The sequence below is a fragment of the Vidua chalybeata genome, chromosome 2 (assembly GCF_026979565.1).
Source record: "Vidua chalybeata isolate OUT-0048 chromosome 2, bVidCha1 merged haplotype, whole genome shotgun sequence".
Classification (NCBI taxonomy): domain Eukaryota; kingdom Metazoa; phylum Chordata; class Aves; order Passeriformes; family Viduidae; genus Vidua; species Vidua chalybeata.
The window spans coordinates 104,548,883-104,571,179 of record NC_071531.1 but is presented as its reverse complement, the minus strand read 5'-3'; positions in this window follow the sequence as shown (position 1 = coordinate 104,571,179).

The window sequence follows — 22,297 nt, the reverse complement described above, 5'->3', positions numbered from 1 at the left end:
ATTGTCAAAACTTATAAATCACTGCCAAGTCACAAACAATGGATAATGGATCAATATTTTTTTATTTTGGTAAACAAAATGGCGTGTTTTGTACTTTTGTGTCTGTTTTGTTTATCTAAGCAATTATAGAAACAATTGTAGTAACTCAAAGAAAGAAATCAAAAGGTGTTATTCTAACAAAACAGTATTTGAAATAAATTCCTCAAACACTTAGCAAATTTATGAACGACCCTTTTTCCTTTCATTTTTAAGAGGTCCTTCATATGCTTTTGTACATTCTGGTTACTACATGGAGTGGTAAGACACTGTGTAGTTAAGCTGATGGGTCTAGTGACTTAAGCAAGTGCAAAAAAAGACTTCAAGCTCTAGTCATGTTTAAATGATCATTAGAAGAAGGACAGTGAGACATCTCTTCAAAAAAAGGAGATTAATTCTTGCATATGTATGGTAGAGGGATTTGAGTAAATTGAAAATTGACAAATATTGTTTCTAAATCACCTAAGACCATCCTATACTATTATATATAAAGTTTATATTATTATTTATATATTATATTTATATTATTATATAAACTTTTTTTCAATGTGAATTAAGGACATTCATGGCTGAACCAACTTTATGGACAGCAACAGATACACATGCAAATATATGACTTCATGAAGTACTAATAAGTCCTCTCTTTCCTCAAATGCTTTGCAGAAATGGCTCAAAATCAAGTTGCATTTTGTTTTGTCCAAAGTTTACCCTGCAATAGTAATAAATTCACATTATTCTTTGCCTCTTTGGCAAAATTAATTTGAAACTTCTGCTTGCTCCTCAAAAAACAAGAGCCCATCGTTCAATTTCCAGGCTACTATCAAGTGGACCTAAAACCTCTTTGAAACCTAATTTCGTTTCAAGTCATACCTAAGAAAAACACACAGTTCAGCATCTCTCAGTCTTGATATTATATTACGTTAATTAATAGAACAAAATAGCGTCATCCACATACTTCCAGAGAAAAGAAACTGAATTCTGCAACAGAGTTCCTTGAAGGTTGTGGATTTTTTTATCCTCTGAAATATTACAGCTATTGCTCACACGTTTTTTCCCTGAAACTTCAATGTTCCTTTGCTAAATAAAACTCCCAAAACCACACCCAAAAGCAAAACAAGTCTCTTCCTCAAAAGCCCGAGGTTATGTAGAGGAAAATGGTGACAAACTCTGACTTTTCTCTTTTGGAGATTCTGGATTGTCTATTTCAGGAAAGTATGTAAGAAGAGAAAATAACTGAAAACCGAACATACTTGGGAAAAATACTGCCCCAAAAAAAGTTTTTCTGTTTTTTAAGCTGTTTAGAGTCAGGACAGAAAGTTCTTCTAGAGACAAGACAATTCAAGAGGATGTCTGTACAGTCAAAGGGCCACAATCATACCATGTGCTGTGGAAGAGTGCACCAATTCTGGAAATTTTTGTGAGGTGGCTTGATAACATTAACAGTCAAAAGCACAGCAAAATCCATGAGTAAGAGTTAAAAATTTTGAAAATAATGACTGCAGAGTTCAAGACTTGAAAATCTGCAGCAAAGGGTTAGAAAGAGTGGTAATATGGCAAAAGTGGACAGCCCTTCAGCTGCCAATCAGAAAACTCCCTTTTTTCCTTTTTTCCAGACTACCAAAATACATACTTAAGAAATCAACCTCAAATTTAATAATTTCTCATTTATGTAAACAACTACAAAGATAATGAAAGATATAGAACTTCGTAACTTAGCAGTAAAACAGAAGTAATAAAAAGTATTAAGCTTGAGGAATTATATTAATGGTATCAGATCCTGCCTGTTCATGGAAAAAACCCCAATATTAAACACCAGAAGAAAACAAATATACTGGAATAAGTTCAAGGCTTAGAAAAGTGATGGTTGTCATTCTTGCTGGAAGAATAACCTAAGGCCCCTTTCTTCACATAAGCTTAAGCAAAAAATGTCTTAATTCAGAGGGCTTCATTAAATTCACAAAAATATTAATATATCTTCCTTAGATGAGTGAGCTTCAATTAAGTACTGATGATGGATTAAATGGAATATGCATTCATTTAAATAAAGTGATTTTACAGGGATTCAGAAAATATGTCTGAATTATCACTCCTGAAAATTTTCTCTACAACAAACTCCAAATTTGTGTAGGGAATCTCAGTGCTGTGTGTATTCTTTTGCTGGTTCCACAGCCCCAGTTTTAAGGTGCAGATGGCAAAATCGACTATAATGGTGGTTTACTACTTGTGCTCTCTCTAGAGTTTTAAGTTCAAATTGCACCTATAAAAAGGGGTAATTAGTCCTTTCTGGTTTATTGCTGTTAGGGGAAAGGAAGCAGTTTCAGTCAACTATCGACTAGACACCACTCCAGATTAAATATCTTGGATTCAGTACCTTATCCTGGCTTTCAAATACCAAACTGAGAGTTTAAAGAAAGTAGGAAATGTCACCTTCCCAAACATTATGGACTATTAATTATGTCTTTGCAGTGAACTTTCTCAGTGCAATTAGTCTACCGACATGAAGATCATTCTTTATAAAAGACTATAGGCTGTAACAAGGTTAACTCCAATTTAAACTGTGTTAATAACAAGAATGACTTCTTTCAGACAGCTGAATAATTATCTCATAAGCAAAGTATGTGTAATGAAGCAGAAAAAATTGACTAATTTTAAAACAAGCATGGGTATGCAACAACATATATGTTTGTCTTTCCTAGCACTGTTGCTTTCCTACACTAGCCTTTAACTATCTAGTTCTTTATGTAGAGGGATTCATAAAACAAATTACATTTAGATATAGGTAACTGTAAGTAAATACATAGCTGCATAGTTCCTCATCTGATCATCACTAAAGCATGTGCATTCAAATGCTACCTCTCAGAAATTTGACAGCAGCTTTGAAAAGTGTGCCTTTTGGGGTCACTTAATAAAGAATTGCACAGAAGATTTCTGTGCCTTTGCTTTGACACACACTCTGCTCATCAATAAAGCCAGGAGACAATTGCTCTCATGGTGGCTGGTAACTGAGGGTGAGCAGTTGATCCCAGGGTGGAATTTCATGTCACTGTTTCCCTGGAGGCAAACCTCGTTTAAAAGATTTCTGAGCACCTTTTTTCCCAGACCTTGCTTTTTTCCCAGTGAGTTTATCACACACTAGATAATACTCTAAAATGAGTAAGTGACAAGTTCCTGTGCAGAAAGTGCCACAGAGAGAGCTGTGCTGATTCAGCTGAAGGGGGTTTGTATTTCACCAGGAGGGGAAAGAAAGTGAAAAACATAACAGTATATTCAAGCATAATCAACAAGACAGACCCAGCCCATAACTTAGTTTTAGAAACCTAGGACTGGGCCTGTACTTTTCAGCATCTTTTAAGAGAAATAAAAATAACACTCACTGAAATGCTAATAAACAAACACCCAAAATGTTTAGCTTTGCAAGAAACTGTAGACAGAGCTATTTTCTTGCGGAGTGGAGAAAACTGGGCTGTGATTACTTTCATTTTTTATTTAAGAATAATGATTTTCATGCGTTTTAATTTCTCTTGTAGTAAGGAGAAAGACTCTCTACTGTTCTGAGATTAAAAACCCTCTTCTGACAGAAATACAGATAACCACTCTAAAATGATAGTCAGTTATTCTGAAACACCCAAGACAAAAATAAACTTTTCAGTGTTATTGTGCAGAATAATGCTTTAAAGCTTCTGTGGTTGGTTGAGCTTGGCTGGACACCAGGTATTTACCAAGACATTCTATCACTCCCTCCCCTCAACTAGACATAGCGACAATGTGTAGTGAAAAGCTCTTGGTTTGAGATAAGGACAGGAGATTACTTACATTTTACTGTCATGGGCAAATGGACTCAATTTGGGGAAAATAATGTATTGCAACTGTCTGTAAGAGATTAGGATGGGAGAACAAAACACCTTCTGCCCTCCCTTCCTTCTTCCTAGATTCAACTTCACTCTTAACTCCTGAGTGGTGCAGTGGGATGGGGAATTGAGTAACATGATCAGTCTATAATCTCTGCTGCTCTTTCCCCCTCACACTCTCCTCCTCCAGCATGGGGTGTCTCTCCCAGGAAACCATTGCTAATGAACTTGTCCAGCATGAGTCCTTCCCACAGGCTGCAGTTCTTCCAGAAGGGCTCCAGTGTGGCTCCTTTCCATAGAGCAGTCCTTCAGGAACAGGACCCCCACATGGCACAGCTCCTGCCAGAAGCCCTGCTGCTCCATGGGCCACAGCTCCTGCCAGGAGCATCCCTTACCCTCTCTTCAATTTGTTATCCCAGTGGTGCTACCAATGCCACTGCTGACCTCAGCTTTGGCTGGTGGCAGGCTTGACTTGAAGCTGAGTGAACCCAGCTCTTTCAGGAACGGGGGCAGCTTCTGGTGCCTTCTCACCTCCAGCAGCCAAAACATTGCCACATAAAACCAATACAGGCTCCACTAGGAATTTCTGTGGAAAGAAAAAGATCTGAAGATATAAAAACCCACAGATTTTTATCATAAATATTGATATCTCACATGCAGAGAGTTGCATTTGTTTGCATTTCCAGACCTTTAACTGGAATTGAAAAAATACTTAACATGAAATTATGAAATATGTTGCATCAGACAAATACTTGCCAAATCCTTCATGTATATATATATATATATAAAACTATGATGCATCATTTTTATTAATGATGGTCAGACTGACCCTGGAGTATGGTCATGAGTTGTTCCCAAATTTTATAATTCTACTTTTGGAATACAAATAAACTTTAAAAGGACTGTTAAGATTCATAGTAGCATAGTTACTGTCCTAACAGTATGCATTGATCCTGCATAGACACAAGGTTGTCTTTCTATTGGATTGGTCAAATCCTGATAAAGTTTTATGACAAAATGTCATGGACTGTGACCATTTTGCATGATTGAAGATTCAGGACATAAAGGTGGCAATGGTGTCGCTACAAACTCCCTTTGGCATGAACACAGTTGAGAGACAGGACAACAAACTTTGGGAGAATTCACTAAATTAACATCTTTAAATAAAACTTAAGGGTATGATGTAAGGTTTACCATTCCTCCTATCCTTTTTGCTCCCTTTCACTAATTTTTGATTTTTTTTCCTGTGATTTTCCAACTTGCCATGCTTGCCTTTGAATCTTCTAGCCTTTTGCTTATAAACCTCAATTCCTTAGCAAGTTCTTTCTTCTACATAATGTCAGCATGTTCCTTATCTGATCATCACTAAAGCATTTGCATTCAAAAGTTACCTCTCAGTTCAAACCATTTTTCCAGGTTCACTACTTCCTTTCTTTCAAGAAACTGGGCAACTGATATACTGGTATTAATACTACTAATAGTGATAATAATCACAACATAAGAAAATTCTACTTACATAGTTTGTATAAAGGCACTTTTAAAATATTGTTCACATTGATCTCTTCTAAATATCTGTGATACAATGAACTAAAATATTAATATTAATATTTATTAATATTATTATTAGTGTTAATATTGAAGAGTGACTGAAGAGGAAATCCACCCAGGTGGTGCAAGATGGGTGTTTGCCCTGGTAAATTCCATCCTAGGTTTAATCTCACATGTCTATCTACTCTATATTTGATTTATTTAAGATTTTATTTAAATATTCTATTTGTTCTTCTGTTTTCACCCATTATATTTCTGTACACAGCATGAAAATTATGGGCATGTTTCCAATAAATCTATGAATAATTCCTGTGCAAGGTAATCATGCAAATTAACTGAGAAATGAGCTAAGCTTTAAACTGACTGAATTTTCCAGGAGGCAGAAGTTGTGTGAGTACTATCTGTGGGCATGCAAAAAGAATACTATTTGCATGCCAGAATCAATGGATTTTTTTTTTTTTTTTGGCAGAGTGGAGTAGGAAAAAGGAAAAAAAAAGGAAATGAATTGCCATGATTTACAAGAAAAAGTGTTGAATTCAGATGGTTGTTGATTAGCTTTCCTATAAATAGTGTGAGGCTTGACTTCTGTAGTGAAGCCCAAGAAGAAGCTCAGTCACTATTCACACGTGGGACCTGAGTTGGCCCAAATGTTTTCCCAGTTAATGTGGATGGAGTGAGACAGTTCTGCTGTAGCTGTTTAATCTCCTGTGGTTTAGAAGCCTCACACATGCATTGTTAGCCCTAAGCCTCAAAAAAAGTCTTGCCTCTCCGCCCTGGAACTACAAAAAGGAAATACTGCTAAAGGATAGCATTTGTGAATCTCACTAATGGACCTGCAATTCCTAAATTCCTAATTAAATAATGTGTTCCTAATCCTTAATTTTAATCCAATGTTTTGTATACAAGAGGAATGCTGATGGATTGTGAGATTTCTAAGGCATTATCGGTTGCAGTCTTTTCTGATCTGAGTAAAGGGAAATTCAAATGCATATCACTATAGATTCCTTTGCCTAACTCTTTTAGACCGCTAAAAAATAGTTTTCCTGTTTGGTAAATAATTATTTATTAGTGCAATATCTAATTTTTATCATGACTGATCTCCTTGTTCCTCAGTACTGTGGTGAGTTAGAGATCAGGGGCATTTTTATTTGCCACAGAAATAAAGAATTGCAAACAAAACAAATTATCAAACCAAAGCCCTGTACTAAAGGCATATAAAAGTTGATCAGCCTTAAACTTTGTAACAAGGAAAGATCAGATTGTTGCATTTTTATTAAAACTAATTGAGCTCCTTCATGAATATAAAATTGTATTTTGGTTAATTAGTCCATGCATTGTTTTACACAGTGATGATCACCCACTTTGGGCTTGTAGATAAGACGTATCTTTTTTCCTGTCACACTGTCTGAAGGTCCAGGACACACCTGTCATGTCCTGGTCAGCTCTCATTGATTGATTCCCTTGAGGCAACAGATAAAGCCTGTGCCTGTGTAGTGACTGCCTTTTTCAGATACACCCAGGGAGGCCACAGCAGAGAAAAGATCTGTCCTGCTTTCACAGCTCACAGGGCGAGCTGCATAGAGAGTACATTTGGTATTTCTGACAGTAATTGGGGCCCTGATAGTGCAAGTGATGCTCCTGATTGCCTCATCTGTACAACTCGAAGCCCTCCTTGTGGGGAGCTGATCTCTGGTCAGACTGGCAAAGCACATCAGCAGCCACCTAGAAAGAATTTCACTGTTTTCTCCCCTGAAGTGTTTCTACTCCAGCTGAGCAAGGCAAATTGCTTTGTGTGTCTGATTTCTATCTCCTGCACTCGCAGTGGGCTTGTTTCCTCTCCCATCGCTCCAGTGCTTAACTCCATTCTGTTTGATGTAAGTTTTGAATCCCTTTGATATAAATGGACCCTCATTGTCATTCACTAAATACTTCTAGAAGTTTTAGTGCTGTAAATATGTGTTTAGGGCAGCTGTGATTGCTGGATCCCTGGTAGCCAGCAGTGCATCTGCAGTTTTTGTTGTGATGTTTACAGCATGCTATGAATTCTGTCCTGACCTTGCCAAAATTTATTTTCCTTCTGCATATCTCTAAGCAGTTATTTAGTTTTCCTTGTTCCCTGTCAGTTTCTAGGAAGGTTTCATTCTCTGTGCTATAATGAAAATGTTTTGTCCCTGTAAAGATAGATTTACTTGTTATTCACAGCATTAAAAGGTGGTATTTCTGTCATTTTCAAAAACTTGTTAATAAATCTGGCATAACAGTGCCCCTGTAAATACAGACTCCAGCTCACAGATTCTGCTGTTTTTTGAAGTTAGCTTGCCCTCTCACGTTCCCCTTTTTGTCAGATGACACTTGCCCTGAGTCTCAGATGCTAATTTTGTACTCCTGTCACAGCTGATTCTCTAGAAGTATGCTCTCCATAGTTACGTGTGAGATCTAACTACTCCCTTTCTATCGGTTTATATTTTGTAAATAATCCCATTTCACTAAAACTATTCTACATCACCAAAATAGCTTTTTATGACTTCTAGCTTTCACCTTACACAAAATGTTCTGCTAAATCTCAGTAAAATAGGATGCAAACTACACAAGTGAAGTGCATCAATTATAGTAATTTTTACAATATTTACAAACCACATACTCTACCCATACTTACTAAAAACAGACTGAAAATAGAACATACTTTTCTCCATAAAATGCATAAGCTTTCTGATAAATCCACTGCAGAAATAACCCTGTGTACCACTTTCACATTGCTGCAGCAGCAGCAGTAACAGATATTCAGAAAGCAGATGGCTAACCTTCTGAATGGCATTATTCATGTTTCCAAAATAACATTCTAAAGACCACTATGCTGCACCTGTTCTTAATTCTTCCTTTTTAAGGGTAAAGTACTGTCAGCTTTCAAATATGCAGCTCTAGATACAGGACTAACTGTGATTTTAATGTAAGAAAAGTGTTTGATCATGTACTAACACTTTTGGTTTTTTTAATGCAATTTTCAGGTCTGGAAATAGTAACATATCACAGTAAAGGAGTAAATGTTCTGTCTCTCATTCTTCCAGTCATTTCTGTGGCTATGGAACAGACTCTGACTAGCCTAGTGACTCAAGTTACTTTCCCTTAGAGCAGGTCCCTCAGCACAGTCTGCCATGTTTCTGCAATCTGAACACGCAAAGATGTTTAATTATTACTCTGCAGTATTCTCATTAATGATATAGGATGCTTTCAGAGCAGGATATAATCAACTAGTTAGTCTGGCTCACTGTAGGAGCCACCTTGGTTCCTTAGGGAAGAGCTAGGAGTATGGAATTGCTGTACCACATCAAAGTCAGGGTTCACTGAACCCTCTATTCTCTGTATGATGCTGAGAGTAGCTCAAGTGCTGCACAAATCTGTATACGACTCCTGTGGGAAATATGGATTAATTTCCATCTTAAATCTTGAAGTGAACTGATTGCTTGACTACCCATATAAATTCCCAGTTTCTTTTAGAACCTTGTTAAAGTCTTAGCTTCGAAAATTGAGTCTGTGACACGATGACAAGAGTGCGCTGCCCCTTCAGGTGACAGTCTTGTACAGCCCAAACCAGAGGTCAAACTACAGCCGTGGCTCTTTTCCTGTCAGGGAAAGACAAAGAAATGGGACCCAGTGTAAGTGATCTGCTCCCACCTGGATGCCCAGCAGATCTACTCCTCCACAGCACAAAGCCCATGGCTCTCTCAGCTATAGGGTTGTTCAAACTGCTTACTTTAAGATCTGACCTCTTCTTAAGTTTTTATTTAATGCCATCTTACTTCCACTTGAAAGTTACTGGGGAATTGAATAATTTCCTTGTGTAAGTGAAAGAAAGCTTAACCAGGGAGGTTTGTAGGGAAATAGATAAAATCAGGTGTTCATTAGCCACTCTATATTTACTATTAAATTATCTAATTTCATGGGTTGTTTAAACTTTCATGTGAATCTCTATACATAAGATCCAGCTGTATATCTCATAAACATAAGCCACCTGTGTATAGAAAACATAACTTAAAGAATGCAGTATCTTGAAAGGATAAGAATAAATAGGGAAGAACAGATCCTTCATAAACTGTCTCATGAGATGTTTTCCAATTACTTTATCTGCCATTAATAATTACTGTGGTATGCTAGATTGAAAAATCAATCTCCTAACTAGGCCATGTTTAGTAAATTCAGCCCAGAACCATATGTTAGCTAAAATTTATATAACTGTGAGCTAAACCACCCTCATTGTATGTATGGGGAGTGCATATGGCTAACATACATATGAGAATAATCAGTCAGACAAGACTAAGTTCATATCCTATTTTGTAAGAAAGATATTTTTAATTTGATTTTTTAAGACTTTCTGCTCCCTTGGTTGCTTATATGTGCACTGGAAAATAAGTACCACATCAGACACAGTATGAATTATCATATCTTGGCCCTCCAGACAAAGAGGGATGGAACAATTATTTCCACTGCCACAGCATCATTTGGAGGTCCAACTGTGAAATGAGTCTTGAGAAAACTTACTACTTTTTGCTACTGAGAGATAGGTAGAGAAGAAGTAGGAAGAATTTTGATGTGGTATGTTTTTTTAACAGAGCTGGGAAATCTAAAACAAGTTAGAAGATGACAACTTCATCATTACTTGAGAGCAATATTGCTTTTAAATTAAATATCTGTAAAACCCACATTGTTCAACTGTCATATACATTCAGAAAACCACTTAAGGAATACTTACTTTTTTATGCAAAAGTAAATGGAAAACTGCCAGTAGTCATAACAAGGGGATAAAACCAAAGAAGTTTACATGAAGAGGTGACGGTGTTACCTGAATTAGTCTCCTCGTTAATTTTCAGTGACTGATGTGTGACATTGTCTGACATTCAAAGACCTTCAGGTGCATTTATGACACTGTGTATGACACTAGAATGAAAAAATCAGTTTTGAAAGGCATGAAGAAATAGAATCACAGAGGATGCCTAACCCTAACCCTAACCCTAACCCTAACCCTAACCCTAACCCTAACCCTTTTCATAACTTTTTCTTGACAATTTTAACATAACAAAAAGATATAATATTACATACTGCCTATACAACAATCTTCATGCAAGTGTTGGATTTTTTGTTTGCTTTACATGTCTGTGCTGCAGCAACTGGAGTTAGGGTGGGCGTGCAAGAGAGAGTGTGATGGATAGCAAAGATAAACCAGATGAGCTGACAGCAAGTGTAGAGGTCTGGGAGCTGAGGAGATAAATGGATCTCCAAGACACATCTCAGAGTTGTGATACACGTGTGTATCTCTAGAGAGAGACAGTCAGTCAGAGACACAGGCAGTCAGAGGGACACAGGCAGTCAGACATCGGGACCAGGGGAGTCCGTGGGGGTGTGAAGGGGTTGGGAGTGATGGTTGTACCAGCAACTGCAGCAGGGCTGTGGCTGCAGGGGTTTGTTTGTCCAAATGCCAGGAATGGGACAGACTGGAGTCCAGGGGCCAGAGGAAGAGACCGGGCAGTGTGAGCCCTGCTGCTGGAGAGATCCACCTTCCTCATATGTGCACATTTATATTTCTTTTACTCATAGAAACTAATCCTGATGCATCAGAGATATCAGACAATTGGTGCTGCAACTCTTCTTGTGAGTGCCCTGTGTGTCTTACTCGTGTGGCCATAAATACATATATTGCACATGGCATATAGAAGACTCCCTGTCTGGAATATATGTTCCCCTTGCTGTTGGTGAGACCAGGGACTAAGCTGGACTGGGGTGAACCTAGGTCCTATTGACTGCCAAAAGAGGCCCAGAAGATGAGGAAGGAGGGATCCAAGAGGTTACCAAGCTTATTTGATAGGGTGATAAGAGTCACAATGAAAAGGTTGATAAGAATGACCAACCAAACCACAGGGACTACCCACTACAGATCTCTCCAGACTGTAATGGTTTTTACAGCACTACAATTGCATGAGGTGCAAGAGAGGATGAGACTGGGTCACAGTGGCTCTAAACAAAATATTCATAAGGAACCTTTAGAGATTCCAGAGGCTGCTCTAAATTGAGTCATACATCAAAAGGGGATGCCCACTGCTATCCCTGAGGAGAAACTTACTAAGGAAGTGTTTGTTGTTGAGATTAGAAGATAATGGAAGTAGGTCAGGTTAAAACAGCAATGTAGTCAATCATTATCTCAAGTACTGATTTATCCCAATTAAGTTAAAGCATTAAGTTAGGAAATAGTTTTTCTGGTTTCCCTCTCTTCTCTATGGAGAAAAAAAATCCAGAGAACAATTCAGCTGATCAGAAAGAAATTTTGCTTTTGTTGGTTTTGTTTATATTTTAATTTGAGGGTGGAATGGTGCAAGTTATACAAGTAAAGTCTCTGTCTGAGCTCTGATTTCTAGACCTGCTCTCTTCAAAAGGTTTAAACACTATTGTTAAAACAGATAGATAAGAGGGGGGAATGATGTGATGGACTTGCAATGTTACTGTAGATTGAAACAATGGAAGTGTAAGTTTCTTTCTTTCTTTTTCCTGCTTGTGTCAACAATAGGAATGAAATTTCGTGCTTCCACCCAGTCTGACTGACAGTTGGATGCTCATCTCAGTCACAAAGACACAGAGAGCCACAGAGTCATACTTTAAGGCCAGTTTGGGGCTAAAACAGCCTCTGTCTGTCTCTAAAATCTGATCCATTTGGGTGATAGTATGGAACACTCCTCTCTAAGGTTAGGCGGGACTTAGGAATTCCTCTCAATAAAAAGAATTCTAAAGTGCATAGGTGAGCATAAGCTACAGCTGAATGCATAACTGCTGATACCTTTACTTACACATTTAGTGCCCTATCGGTATTTAATTTACAGCTTTATGAAGCGCTCTGTCATACTCTAAAGATAATTGGTGAGATATCAAGGTAAAATATTACATATTCAATGCAAGCAATCAGCCACATCTAAAGTAGAAAGGTCAGGGAAAACTCGTTGCAAAAGCATAGCATGAATTTTCCAGAGCTTTCAGAGTGCAGATAATTTTTAATCCAGTAAGGAGACCTCCAAGAACATACCTTTGTTTGTTGAGTTTTCTCAGTAGATACCTTTGTAACTCATCAGCAGGATTCCACACAACTCACAGGTCACTGAGAAAGAGCATAAGGTAACTCTTTTTGTACTGATTTTTGTACTTCTAAATCACAACAAAATCAGCTTCAATTGTAAGAAAAACCCAAAAAACTCCAAAACCAACAAAAAACAAAACAAAGGAAAACAAAACCCCCATTTTGCTGGGTAACTTTCTGAAACATGTTATGTTGAATATCAAAAAGTAAAGTTGCCATGGGCCTTTATGCAGTTTTTTTTTTTAAATGCTCAAAATATATAGCAAAAGGATTTAAGTTTTCCTGGATCTGTCTACCGTGCTTCAAACATGTAAATTATCTGTTCTGCCCAGTGTTTGACATGGCTGATGTTTTGTGGATGTGATTAGTTCATTACATTGGAGTTAATATTCTAATAAACCCACATAAATACTGGGGTTTATGCATCATGCTAGGTCCATGTGGAGTTCTTGAATAGGTGTTGTGTGCATAACTTGATCAATCACCAAACTGACTGATTATGTGATTCATCAAAACATATCACACATCTGACTTATGCAGATTCCTTGTTTGTTACAATTACAGCAATCTCAGTTTCACTGCTGTAAATCTGGAGCAAATCAACATTTAAATTTCTGTTAATGCCAGGCAGTTCCATCATCTCAGTAGGTTTGTTCCACATTTATATAGCTATATGAAATTTAACAATCTGTTCTAAATTTCCTTATTGCTGTGATAGGGTGATGCACCTGATGGAAACACAAAAAATAAAACAAGCACATTTCAATGTCTAGGGAAAAAAAAAGAAAATATGTATTACAGTATGCTGGTGTCAGTAGTATTCTAGATATTTGAAGACTTAGATTTTATCAGAGAAATGAGACTTCTTTTGGATACAGGACAGTGAGCCACTCATCTGAAGAGAATAAATGCTTGTCAAGGAGATGAAGTCTCATGAATATTTCCAATTCTTTGTTGATTCCATGAAGGCCAAAAAGAGGCAAAAATCTCTATCAGAAAATAGGTAAATAAATTGTCAAGAAAACAAGATGCTTAGAAAAGGTTTGCTAGAAAACTGAAACATTATTCAAGAAAACAGGTGCAAAAAAATGAAGTGACTGATACCACACATTCAATCAATATGAGACATAGCAGTCCCATTATGTGCAAAAATAGCTCAGATATGGACTTATTATGTGGAAAAGTTAAGGTTTTCAGGTTCAGTCCCTTGCCTGGGTAAAAATGACTGAGGTGGGTCATTCCTGAGCTGTTTTGACTTTGCTCCAGCCTCCCTGTCTCCTTTTTGACAGCAGTTTAACTCCAGGGTGCCAAGGGGACTCTGTAGCAAAAAGATTCCAGGCTTCAGGAGCTATTGAAAGTGTGTCTGCAGGGGATGGGCAGGCAGGGGGAGAACTTTTTGGTGCCACCAGCTCTGTGGCACCAACACAGTGTTGACCCTGTCTCATCTTGCAACACCCTGGTGGCCCTGGACCTTGTTCCCACATCCCTCAGTAGGATATATCAGGAGGATTTTTATGGGATCCTCCCTCCTTTACAACCTTCTCCCTGTAAGACAGGCCCCATGCCCTCACCCTTGTCTGCTCAGGAATCTGGGTTAGCAATTTTGAAGGGTAGAGAATTTATAAGGCCTGAGTTGCATCACCCAAAATGAGATGTGCGCTGCGAGAGCGCTGCGATGGCCAGGGAGATTTTTCATGCCTAAAACATCAAAGATTTTCTGGCTTCAAACTGAGCATGAGGTATTCCTACAAAGTATTTGAATCCTTTCATTTCCTTACACTTGTTCTCTCAGCAGAAGTTGCTGGTCCCCAAGGTAAATGGAAAGGTCTTAGTCTGTGTACTGTGTGGTGTCGAAGGAATGCATCTACACAGGATGAGATGTAATTTGTAAGCAGGCTGTGCTTCCTACATGGCCCTGCTACCTGCTGATAGCTTATCTAAGAAGACCGAGTAAAAGATGGGAAATGATAGCAAGCAGAAGGGAAAATAAGAAATCTGCAAACCAAGGCAATCTACAACTGCTGTTGCCATGAATATAGAGATTCCAACTCCACTAGTAAATTCTTATGGTGGGTACAGCTAAATAATCTTGAACACACACCAAATAACACCCAAACATGATTTCTGAGTATAAATTGCTTTCTTGACTGAAATGAAATATTCTGTTACAGAAAGGCATTAGGTGACCCAGCATCCAACAGTCCCTCTTTGTGCTTCTACTGGAAGAGGGTTTACATATATAAATATATATATATATATATATATATATATATATATATATATATATATACACATCCAATAGATAGGGATTTGGGATGACACCCAGCTGCTTCCAGCAGACTATTAAACTGTCAAGTGACTGAGCTTGAATAGCACAAGAAACCATTATATCCATTTAGTAATAGATCTAGGAAAATGAATTTTGCTGTGATTCAGTAGAACAGAAATACTTGGCTAGCTTTAGCACTCCTGAAATTATTCTAATTAGATGCTCTGGTATATGATTTCAAATTGTACTTTCTTATAAGGAAATTGTACCAGAAGCTCCAAATTTCATCTAGTCTAGAATACCAAGGAGTAAGAGGTGGGCTCTGAGGGCAAACCAACCAAGTTTTATAGACTTGAAAAAGAAAAAGAAAGAGTGGAATGAAATATAAAACTGTGGCACAATAAAAAGAATGCTCCTAGACTCCAGCTGAGTTGTATCTTTGGATTTAAATGTGCTGTCTCAGCCCTTTCTAACATTATAAGACGGTATCAATGTTGACTCTATCAGCAATTTACAGAAATCCGCCAACAGCTAAAGTCTTTAAAGCATAATACCCTAAATGTGTGCAGTGCTAGTTTCTGAGCTGGTGTTACAGTGTCAGGCAGCTCAAAGATGCTGAGGCACACACAGTACAATGATGGCATATCAGTGCCAGACAAGCTGGAGAGACTTAGGCTGAAATGGATTGTCACGATCACAGGCTAAATCTCCCATGTAGCGCTGAATCTGAAGTTTCAGTCAGTAACTTTGGCAGTAGAGGAAATCATCCCTGAATTATGTAGAAGTGAGCAGCTTTTGAAAATTTGCTTGTGAGTTTTGAGGGAAAAGTTATGCACATGTGCATAAAAATATGCTATTAATTGTTGTTACTACACAGTACAATAAAAAACAAAATATACTTCAGTTATTCTAGCTTCACCTTGTAATAAGAAAAAAAAAATGTTGAAAAGTTATCTTTTCTCTCAATGCAATTTAGCTCCAGTTGAAAGTGGCTTAGTTATGGCTAGTTTGCTATTATTTCAGGTGGGAAAAATAAGATTTCAAGAATTGGATCTAACTTCATCTCCATGCTATTGGGAATATTCTACGGAATTCTACTAGCATTATATCTGAATAAAATAATAGCGAGCTATTCCAGCAAACAGACTTATTTTATTATCCTGCACTTTAAACTTTTCTGCTGCCTTATAAACTCTTATAAACATATGACTCTGACTCACATCTCAGAGCTATTTAACATGAGTAATCCCTGGCCAATTGAAATTCATCCAGTAAGGTACAAAGTGCAACAGGCCATGACTCAGGCAGAAAGGCTACTATGTGCTGAATGGGGATTTGGAGTTGCGCATAAGCATATATTCACAGAATCACAGAATATCTTAAGTTGGAAGTGACCCACAAGGATTGAATCCAACTCCTGACCCTGCACAGGACACCCCAAGAATCCCACCATGTCCCTGAGAGTGTTGTCCATATTATTGGGACCTGTCAGGTACTCTGACCACTGCCCTGGTGGAGCCTGTTCCAGTGCCTGACCACCCTCGAGGTGGTCTTTTTTCCAATACTTTTCCAATTCTTTTTTCCAATATCCAAACTAAACTTCCCTGACACAAGTTCAGGCCATTCTGTAGGGTGCTGTCACTGGTCACAACAGTGACAGATAAGTCATCATCATAGAAAAGGGATCAGTGCCTGCTCCTCCTTTTCCCCTCACAAGATACCTACTTTTAAGATGTATTTCTGAACCAAAAAATGCCAAATGTGTCTGAGCACCTCTCCCTTCAGCCTAATCAGACTCTGCATCTGCACATAAAGATGCAGTGAACTTCTAAACCAACTAACTTTATAGTTCATTTGCATAGGCTGTTATTCTCATTTCTTGATGCTGAAGCTATAAAATATTTATGAAATATCAAGGCTGAGAGTTTTGTCCTTGTTTGACAGTATGTTTATATTATGAAAATTTTAGACACACAAAGCACGCATGCTTTGCACCATCAGTCATACTGCATTTCTTACAAAACCTTCTGAACAATACATGACTAAACAAAGTCCTTTAACCCCAAGCTCCATATAAAACCAGACAAAACCTTTGAATGTCTGGAAAGTCACAAGAATAAGGCTTCAAACCCTCAGGTGAGGATGGAGTTCCCCAAGTGGGAACTAGGCCAGCTGGCAACGAAGGCTCCAGTAAGATGAGGCTGAGCTTGGTCTCAAAAGATCCCTGCATAGTCATCTTTAGTAGCAAAAATATAATTCTTTGGCCAATAACTTGTAATTGAGAATACCCAGAAAAACTTCCATTGCAGTCCTATTGCTGGTGATGTGCAGAAACCTCAGCTTAAGATTCCATTTGAATACCCAAGGAACCACAGTCTGGAGGCTGCAGAATCAAATATGGGACTAAATGTGTCTATGAGCAGCTCAAACATGAGAAACTACTGATTTTAATGCTTTTTATACTGCTGTTGTCTTGCATTCTGATCATTATTCTGGTACAACTCTAATGGAAATGGAGGCCTTAATTCTAAATATTTTTAATAATTTTTAATTTTTTTTTTTCAGGAAAATCAAGAAAGATGAAGCTGTGCATCATCAGCATCACTAATGGCAACTGAGAGGCACACATTAATACAGACAGATGTTACAGACCTTCTCTAGAAGTGTTGTAATGGAACTTGTTGCAAGATTTTATCAGCGGGATGCATACTTGTTACTGCAGTATGTAGTTTACTGAAAAATTCCTTCTGCAATGTTTATTGGTATGAGTTTCAACCCAACACAAAATTTTGGTTTACAACTTTGGAATTTTTTTAAAGGTGTTTTAGAATAGGCTTTTCCAAAGCTGATTCTTATCAACAGCTGCCCCAAAGGGGAGAGTTCTTCAGGTATGAACATTTATTCCATGTTAAAGACTGAGTTTACTTAACTCACATTGAGAATCCAAACAGACCAGGAATCAATTAGGAAAATCGTAGCTGTAGTATTTTGAAGAACTGTGCCTGTACTGCTTGGATTGAGAATCACCTTCTCTGAGAATGCCTCCTGTTCTCACATTTGCTTCTTCCATGTATCAGGGCAGAAACTAAAGCACCAAGAGTTATAATGAACTCCCATTATATTTCTTATCAAAAACAAGCATTTCTACATTTTTTGATTGAAGTGCTGGCTTCATGCTAATTTTTGTTCATCTAAACTGCCAGCATCTCCCACATGTGACTGTTGATGCACCTCCCTGTTCCTTTGCTCTAGTGCCACATTATTTTCTGTAGCTCTATTCACAAAGTTGTCATTCTAGATTGGAGTGGTCTATCTATTAACAATTTAAAGTAAATTGTTAATCCTATGAAGACAGGCTGAGAGAGCTGCAGTTGCTCAGCCTGGAGGAGAGGAGGCTCAGGGGAGATCTTAGAGTACCTTCCAGTACCTGAAGGAGGCCAACAAGAAGGCCAGGGATGGACTTTTTAGAAGTGCTTTGAACAGTCTTGTCTTTTAAAAAGGGTAACCCTCTCCTGCCTTTAGTACAGACATTTCCAAACAATTCTGGAAGTTAGGAGAGCTCATAAATTCTGTCCCTCCCAAAAGTGTTGCAAAACACTTGGAACATGTCAGGAGCAGAACAAAGGAGGATCTCTATTTCACAGCCACATGAAAGGTGCTGTACAATAGATTTACATCAGTATGCTGGCCAGCTCTTCTCTCATGCTGCATGAAGTGTAGATCTTCTTGACAGGTACTTTAACTGCAGAAAAGTCCCTACCTGACCTCAAATCAGAGAGAAGCAATGGCCAATGGGTACCACGGGAAAAACTTATTTCTCTGTCTTCATTCCAGCCTCAGTGCCAGCTGTCTTCAAAGTCACTCCTGTATCCGCATCTGCAAAATAAAGGAGCCTCTAACAAAACACGTGGCTGAGTCCCTTGCTCTTTACTTGAATGTAGCTGGGGTCTTTTTGACGTTTCTAAATTAAATTTATTTTTAAGATGCAGATTTTAAAAACATGGATGAAAATTTCACAAAACAAATACCAGATGCTTTAAAATTGAAGATGGTTTATGACATGAGGATTTTCAAAAGTAATTATTTTCTTAGTAACAACAGTAAACACTAGTGAACAGCCCTATTTAATTATTATTTCTACTTTATTACTACCCAGTATTTCTCATGTCTCCAATATGCAAAAAGCATCTTCCTTCCTTGTCTCTGGAGTCAGAATACACAGCAGGACAAAGTTGATCTCAGAGGTATTCCTCCTCAATTCTTCTCTATTTAGTTAACTTCCTCTTCGATTTAATTCCACCATTTTCTTTATGAAAATTTAATTAGACATCTAAACTTACCATTTGACATCTAGGAGGGATGCTGCTACCTGGAGGTTTGGTGCTTTGCATTGTTTCTCAGGTCAGTTCACCGGAAGCCTTGGTAGTGCTGCCCCTTCTCATGGGGAGGGTAAACCAGGCTAAATCTAAATTTAAACCTTGTAAGCCCTGAGCGGAGGGGGCAGGAGGTGATCCAGGTTCCCCAGGAAGAAACTCTGGCAGCAGTGACTTTCCAGGCAAGGCAGCTTAATGTGTGCTTCCACTTGGCTCTGCATCCCACTCTTTAAAACTGGAATAATTCCTCAGACATATAATTTGAATACATCCTTCTGTTTGATAAGAGAATTTTTATTCTTACAATGGTTTTAGGACTTATGTAGCAAGATGTTTCATCATAAAGGGATCCCAAAACATACATTTTAAGAGTCTGAGCCTCTCCATTCACTTTTACTGAGACTTCCTTTGATCAGTGCTTCTAATGTGTAATCCTACCCATGGTCTATCTGTTTACCAAGATTTCAGATATGCTTTGCCTCTATTTCCTGTCTCACTTTATTTCTATTAAATTTCTTAAAAATTGTTCTGTTCTCCAATCCTCCCTTTATATATCATAAGAAACAAGAAGCACTTGCTCAACTTTCTCTTTCCCTTTGCTGATTCTTACAGTTATAGATCATTTTTCTGTGTTGCTTTTAATGAAGTTAAGAATAATAATAAAAAAGCCCAAAAGTGCAGCTGAAAAAAAAAAAGGGTTTAATTTATCAGAATAAAACAGCCAATAAACTTTCAAAATAGACAGTCAGATAATTATATTCTAGCAGGAAATCACAGAATTGTCACTGCTATAATTATTCAGAGGCTACTCAGAATTGATATGAACATCCATCACAGATGATTTAGAAATAATGAAATTAAAGCCCTGGACAGAAGATAGACTAGGTAACAGAGCAGAGGATTCTCTAGTTCAACTGACATTTTTGTGACATTTTCTGGAAAATGAGCAACCCATTGTAGCTGGCAAAGAAAAGTATGACCTACAAAGTTTTCCTACAAACAATAAATTTGTTTCTGTGCCACAACTAGACTTGGAAATCATCCCTATTAATTTTGTCAGCAGCTTCTTTTTAGATCAAATGTGTGAACTCAGATTCTCTCCTCTCTTTTATTAGTCTAGGAAGAGATGAGCCTGTATCAACTGCTACTATCATGACAGTAATTCAGGACAATGCCTTTAAATTCCATATGCAATTTTATAGCCACATGAAGCCTGCACTTAAAGGAGAGTCACATTTTTTAGATTAACATTCTTTCTCAATTATTATTTCTCAATGTGCTGTTTTCAGAGAGGAAAATTCAAGAGTAATGTAAAACTTTATAGTATACACATCCAACCATCATTGATTAGTGCTAGGATTTAAAAAAGAAATATAATCTTTTGCAAAACAAGATAGCAGGATACTTCTGGAAACTTAATCTAATTTTAAATTTGTTCATCATTCACTCTTGATTGCAATTAGAGTCTACTTATTAAATACCATCTGTTTTCTAAGCATCAAGGAGTAACCTGAAAAGATTTCTCTGAAGGAAACAAATACACAGAAAGCCTCAATAAAACCTTGTTGACCAATAAGATAATTATTGAATATACTAAAATGATGAAAGCACAATGAATAATAATTAAAAAAAAAAATACATGAGCTTCCTTATGCTTCTCCTTTATCTCCATTTCCTTCTACACCAGGGAAATCTAGAGAAAATATTGTGCAAAATATTTTTTCCATCTAATTTCTTATTTATTATTTTTTTATTCTTTTTAGTAAGCTTATTCATGATTTTATACAATTCTTATTAGAATGCATTCTATGGATATCCTGCTTATTATTTTTTGAACTATTTTCCATTTTCTGGAATCACCGCTGTTATGGACCAAATAACTTATATTTAGTTTTGATAAAACTCTCTTCTGAAAAGGTACATTATTGTGACCTGAAAACACTGAAGATGTGGAAACCCCATTATTTTTCCTGTGTGACTATTTTCCTGTGTGACTATTTTCATGAATTTGTGTCTGGGAAACTGATAACATACCATTTCTTATGCTGAAAGGCTTGTTCTAGGCAAAAATGAGACCTCTGAAATATAAAGCTGAGGATTTGATGTGAGTATTATTGCTGTCTTGACAATCTAACCACAGAATTACTTCACATTTTCTGTGCACTTAGTATTACACATAAAAAGACATTAGAAACAAAATACCACAATAATATATTTTAAAGTACTGTACAAAAACCTCCTGGCACATGCCACATTACACTTACACTGCCTCCCTGTGTCCCAAAGGACTGGATTCAGTCTAGGGAAGGGTGTGGTGAGATGGCAACATCTGGAGTCTTCTCCTGGTAGAAACATGGTTTTGAAGTTAATGCTTTCATATCCCAGGGTGAGAAAGAAGATTTATTTTGGTGTGGTTTTGTTTTTGTTTGTTTTTGTTTTTTTTTTTTTTTTTTTTTTTTTTTTTTTTTTTTTGCTTGGCATCACCATGATCTTCTGCAGCTCCCTGTAACATCCAATCTTACATTACATCCAATCCATCCAACATGCAGTGCTCTTACTTATGTTAAGCACTTTATTTTTGTTCTCTTTGTCCCCTGAAGCTAGCTTGTCCCAGCTCCAGCTCTGTAATTGCTTCTCTGGTCATTCCTTGCTGGGTGGCCACCTACAGCTGTGTCTTCTCCAGTGCCAGCCCTTGCTCCCAACCACGCTGTGCCTGGTATCCTTTTGTGCTGCATCCTGTGCCTCCCCTTCTGACACCTCTCATAACAAGCATAGCCTCCCTGCCCTAAATCATTAAGTTAGAGATTTCCATGGCTTTGTAAAATGTTTTATTCTTCAAGGAATAATTATATTCACTTGGCTTCTTGGAGCAGAGTTTTTGTTTGGGGTAAGCATGCACCACTCCTTTAATCCAACTGCAGCTGTGAAGATTCAAACAGTCCATGTGCCTGACATGGGAGAAAGCCTTTGAATGAATATTAAGTTCTGGGCTTTTATAATTGTTTTAAAAATTTTTCCTTTGTATTTGTTTTTCTTTATATGAACAGGAAGCTTTAATATCAATTTTGCATATAAAAAGTTAAGTTATACTTCTCCTTTACTTTGTGAC